Here is a 6,000-nt window from a genome sequence, read left to right as displayed (position 1 = left end):
GGAGGCGGGAGGGACGGCAACCGGCGGCCTGATGGCAGACAAGACGCAAGAAAGCGACCACGAGAGGCAGATGCGACGTGTGTGCCTTCTCTGAGAGTGCTGCCGTGCTGCGTGTAGGGATGTAAATGTTACAAATAATTTCGGTTTCGAATCCGCTTCTGCTTCCGTTTTTAAATACTCCTATATGGTATGCACTTACTCAAATCCTGCGAATATGAATGCGGATACGGATTTTAGTCTACCAGATATCCGACAGATATGGTACTGGATATGGTATTAATAATATCTGACGGATATGGATTATCGGGTATATTTTGTGGATTACCTGAGGTTATCAAATAGGAGTATCCGAAAAATTTAACCCAAATGAGAAGCCAAAGCGCACCGCCACGCTGGTGCTGCCAGGGCAATCACAACTCTGTCCCTCCTAGCTGAAGGTTCCCCTACCACTGCGCCGCCCAACAGCTCGGTCGGCCCGACATGTATCAATCACGACAACACTCTGCGTCATCCTTCACCCGCAGCTATGAATTTTCATTCACCGTCGACTTCAACACCAACTACGTCTTCATAGAGTCGTCGATGCTTGTCTGGTCACGGATGCCAGTCATGGAGATCTCATCCATCAATGCCCTGTTACTGTTTGGAGGAATGTCTCAACCAAGTGCGCCATTGACAAACAAGGAGGAGATGATGAACATGACTCACGATAGAGACGGGTATGAAGACGGGCAAGCGGACGACCCTCATCCTGAGGAACAGACACAACCGGACACCCAACAGACGTGCACCCAACAACCGCAAATTGATCTGGACAACTACTGGCCGCCGGGTGCCGGCCCAAAGAAGAAGAGCGGAAAAACTTTCTCCATCAAGGAGGATGAATTGTTGTGTCAGGCATGGATGACAAGCAATAGAGCAAAAGGGCGAGGCATTTTGGCAAAGTGTGCATGCTTGGTTTCATGCGCAAAAGTGCGACTATCCCTCCTGCACAGAAGTGGCCCATAATTGCAACCCGGAGTAGCTTGGCTATTAATGGTAAAACATTCAAGAGGCCATAAAAAGGTATTGTGGCTTTTAAAAACAAGTGCACAACCGATGGTCAAGTGACGTGCACTCCAACAACTCGTAAGTTTTATGCTTGTTCCTCTATGTGTTGGTCATTTAGTTGGATTAGCTCTTCTTTTGCTAGCCCACACATGCGTGCACACTGTACCACAACATGGATAAAAGCAATTTATATTTATGGATTGTTGGATGAAGTTGAATGGCCAAAGCAAGTGACTCTCCTTCATGGTCAATTCTCTCAAGAACGTCAAGGCCAATGAGAATGAAGGTGGTGGTCCAGCCATTCCAACAAATGGAGGTCTTGCTTTAGCCGCAAAAGTGGCTAGGAACCAGGGGAGGAAGTGGAAGGTGGAGAAGGAGAAGCGAGAAGGGGCGATGGCCAAGATGACGGAGAAGTTCAAGAACATCATGGCAAAGGAGGCGGCAAGTGCCAAGCGCAATGATATGAAGGAGGAAAAACTTACTGAACATCTGGTGCTTTTCATTGTGATTGTATTTGTTTGCAACTCTTTAAATGTATGCTTAAATTTCTATTGACCTAGATATCCATGTCAAATGGAGGAGGCCTGACTAGGGGTAGACATTTGGTGCCTATAGATGGACAGCACCTTGCCCACTGTCCGTGGATATTTGGTGATGTACAATTGGTGGTCTAGAATGTAGTTTCCCTTACTTTCGGTTTGGATTATGCAAAACCTGATTCACGTATGTTTTCAGCACACATCCTTACAAATACTAAGCTCCCAAGGAATGGGGAGTTGTGAGCGTTTTGAGTTTTTTCTCTCTAGTGGACCCGTTTGTTAGCTGGTGATTTTTTTCCTTTTCAGTTCATCTGATAAGCTCCCAAGGAATGGAAAGGTGTGAGCATTTTGAGTTTTTTTTCTTCGTGGACCCCATTCCCCAACTTGTGAAAACATATTTGTTTTTTTGAGTTCAACCGATGAGAAGAGTTGCTTTGACATGAGCTTGTTGCTTGGTTGGGGTTTCACTTGCATTGTGTTGCGTACTTGGATTCATGATGTCGTGTTGACAAGGCACTGAAGAAAATTCCATTTTGTTTGCAAATGTCCAGCTCCATGCGCATGCCCGCCTCCGGCTACCATGCCTCGGTCCTTTGTGCCACCACCCATCATGACTACACACCTTCTTAAGCGAGAACCAGCGCTTTCCGTTTCTACGGACGCATAGTCAAGCCTTGCGCCTGGCCTCATGCCAATCCACCGCCGTCATCCGACGGGAGTGACGAAGGTTGACATGGAAGTGGACATGATGACGGAACCATAAAATTAACAAAGGAGTCATAGAGGAACATGAACCTAGGAGAAATGGAGCTAGCACTCACCATCGATGGAGATTGAGGCAGGTCAGAGAAGAATGCGCCTAATGGGTAGTGGAGTGCGTGAGAGGTTGTCTGGGCGTCTGGGATGTACCTTTCGTATCGTCGGGTTGCACTTAATATCGGAATTGAGATGGCTTGCTGATGTTGGCCGGATGACAGGTGGCTGATATGACGACAACTGGATAATTTTTTTCACAATAATTACAAATACTAAGCTCCCAAGGAATGTGGAGTCGTGAGCGTTTTTAGTTTTTTCTCACTAGTGGATCCGGTTTGTCAGCTGGTGAATTTTTTTCTTTTTCAATTCATCTGATAAGCTCCCAAGGAATGGAAAGGTGTGAGCGTTTTGAGTTTTTTCCCTGGTGGACCCAATTTGCCAACTTGTGAAAACACATTTGTTTTTTAGTTCAACCGATGAGAAGAGTTGCTTTGACATGAGCTTGTTGCTTGGTTGGGGTTTCACTTGCATTGCGTTGCGTACTTGGATTCATGATGTCGTGCTGACAAGGCACTGAAGACAATTCCATTTTGTTTGCAAATGTCCAGCTCCATGCACATGCCCGCCTCCGGCTACCATGCCTCGGTCCTTTGTGCCACCACCCATCATGACTACACACGTTCTTAAGCGAGTACCAGCGCTTTCCTTTTCTACGGACGCATAGTGAAGCCTCGCGCCTGGCCTCCTGCCAATCCACCTCCGTCATCCGACGGGAGTGATGAAGGTTGACATGGAAGTGGACATGATGGCGGAACCATAAAATTAACAGAGGAGTCATAGAGGAACATGAACCTAGGAGAAATCGAGCTAGCACTCTCCATTGATGGAGATTGAGGCAGGTCAGAGAAGAATGCGCCTAATGGGTAGTGGAGTGCGTGAGAGGTTGTCTGGGTGTCTGTGATGTATCTTCCGTATCGGACTTGAGATGGCTTGCTTATGTTGGCCGGATGACAGGTGGCTGGCATGACGACAACCGGATATTTTTTTCACAATAATTACAAATACTAAGCTCCCAAGTAATGTGGAGTTGTGAGCATTTTGAGTTTTTTCTCTCTAGTGGAACCGGTTTGTCAGCTGGTGAACTTTTTCTTTTTCAGATCTGATAAGCTCCCAAGGAATGGAAAGGTGTGAGCGTTTTGAGTTTTTTCCCTAGTGGACACCATTCGCCAACTTGTGAAAACAAATTTGTTTTTAGATTCAACCGATGAGAAGAGTTGCTTTGATATGAGCTCGTTGCTTGGTTGGGGTTTCACTTGCATTGCGTTGCGTACTTGGATTCATGATGTCGTCCTAACAAGGCACGTAAGAAAATTCCATTTTGTTTGCAAATGTCCTGCTCCATTTTGTTTGTGTATTTTGAGTTTTTTTTCTTCGTGGACCCCATTCGCCAACTTGTGAAAACATATTTCTTTTTTTAGTTCAACCGACGAGAAGACTTGCTTTGACATGAGCTTGTTGCTTGGTTGGGGTTCCACTTGCATTGCATTGCGTACTTGGATTCATGGTGTCATGCTGACAAGGCACTGAAGAAAATTCCATTTTGTTTGCAAATGTCCTGCTCCATGCGCATGCCCGCCTCCGGCTACCATGCCTCAGTCCTTTGTGCCACCACCCATCATGACTACACACCTTCTTAAGCGAGTACCAACGCTTTCCAATTCTACGGACGCATAGTCAAACCTCGCGCCTGGCCTCCTGCCAATCCACCGCCGTCATCCAACGGGAGTGACGAAGGTTTACATGGAAGTGGATATGATGGCGGAACCATAAAATTAACATAGGAGTCATCGAGGAACATGAACCTAGGAGAAACCAAGCTAGTACTCACCATCGATGGAGATTGAGGCAGGTCAGAGAAGAATGCGCCTAATGGGTAGTGAAGTGCGTGAGAGGTTGTCTGGGCATTTGGGATGTACCTTCCGTATCATCGGGTTGCACTTAATATCGGAATTGAGATGCCTTGCTTATGTTGCCCGGATGATAGATGGCTGACATGACGACAACCGGATAATTTTTTCACAATAATTACAAGTACTAAGCTCCCAAGGAATGTGGAGTAGTGAGCGTTTTGAGTTTTTTCTCTCTAGTGGACCTGGTTTGTCAGCTGGTGATTTTTTTCTTTTTCAGATCTGATAAGCTCCCAAGGAATGGAAAGGTGTGAGCGTTTTGAGTTTTTTCCCTAGTGGACCCCATTCGCCAACTTGTGAAAACATATTTGTTTTTTGAGTTCAACCGATGAGAAGAGTTGCTTTGACATGAGCTTGTTTCTTGGTTGGGGTTTCACTTGCATTGCGTTGCGTACTTGGATTCATGATGTCGTGCTAACAAGGCACGTAAGAAAATTCCATTTTGTTTGCAAATGTCCTGCTCCATGCGCATGCCCGCCTCCGGCTACCATGCCTCGGTCCTTTGTGCCAACACCCATCATGACTACACACCTTCTTAAGAGAGTACCAGCGCTTTCCTTTTCTACGGACGCATAGTCAAGCATTCTGCCTGGCCTCCTACCAGTCCACCGCCGTCATCCGACGGGAGTGATGAAGGTTGACATGGAAGTGGACATGATGGTGGAACCATAAAATTAACAGAGGAGTCATAGAGAAACATGAACCTAGGAGAAATCGAGCTATCACTCACCATCGATGGAGATTGAGGCAGGTCAGAGAAGAATGCGCCTAATGGGTAGTGGAGTGCGTGAGAGGTTGTCTGGGCGTCTGGGATGCACCTTCCGTATCGTCGGGTTGCACTTAATAACGGAATTAAGATGCCTTGCTTATGTTGGCCGGATGACAGGTGGCTGACATGATGACAACCGAATAATTTTTTCACAATAATTACAAATACTAAGCTCCCAAGGAATGTGGAGTTGTGAGCGTTTTGAGTTTTTTCTCTCTAGTGGACCCGGTTTGTCATCTGGTGAATTTTTTCTTTTTCAGTTAATCTGATAAGCTCCCAAGGAATGGAAAGGTGTGAGCGTTTTGAGTTTTTTCCCTGGTGGAGCCCATTCTCCAACTTGTGAAAACATATTTGTTTTTTAGTTCAACCGATGAGAAGTGTTGCTTTGACATGAGCTTGTTGCTTGGTTGCGGTTTCACTTGCATTGCGTTGCGAATTTGGATTCATGATGTCGTGCTGACAAGGCACTGAAGACAATTCCATTTTGTTTGCAAATGTCCTGCTCCATGCGCATGCCCGCCTCCGGCTACCATGCCTTGGTCCTTTGTGCCACCACCCATCATGACTACACACCTTCTTAAGCGAGTACCGGCGCTTTCCTTTTCTACAGACGCATAGTCAAACCTCGCGCTTGGCCTCCTGCCAATCCACCACCGTCATCTGACGGGAGTGACGAAGGTTGACATGGAAGTGGACATGATGGCGGAACCATCAAATTAACAGAGGAGTCATAGAGGAATATGAACCTAGGAGAAATAGAGCTAGCACTCACCATCGATGGAGATTGAGACAGGTCAGTGAAGAATGCGCCTAAGAGGTAGTGGAGTGCGTGAGAGGCTGTCTGAGCGTCTGGGATGTACCTTCTGTATCGTCGGGTTGCACTTAATATCGGAATTGAGACGCCTTGCTTATGTTGGCC

Source organism: Triticum urartu, chromosome 2A (assembly GCF_056163025.1).
Source record: "Triticum urartu cultivar PI428250 chromosome 2A, HENAU_Tu73, whole genome shotgun sequence".
Taxonomy (NCBI): Eukaryota; Viridiplantae; Streptophyta; class Magnoliopsida; order Poales; family Poaceae; genus Triticum; species Triticum urartu.
This window is presented reverse-complemented; position numbering follows the sequence as displayed.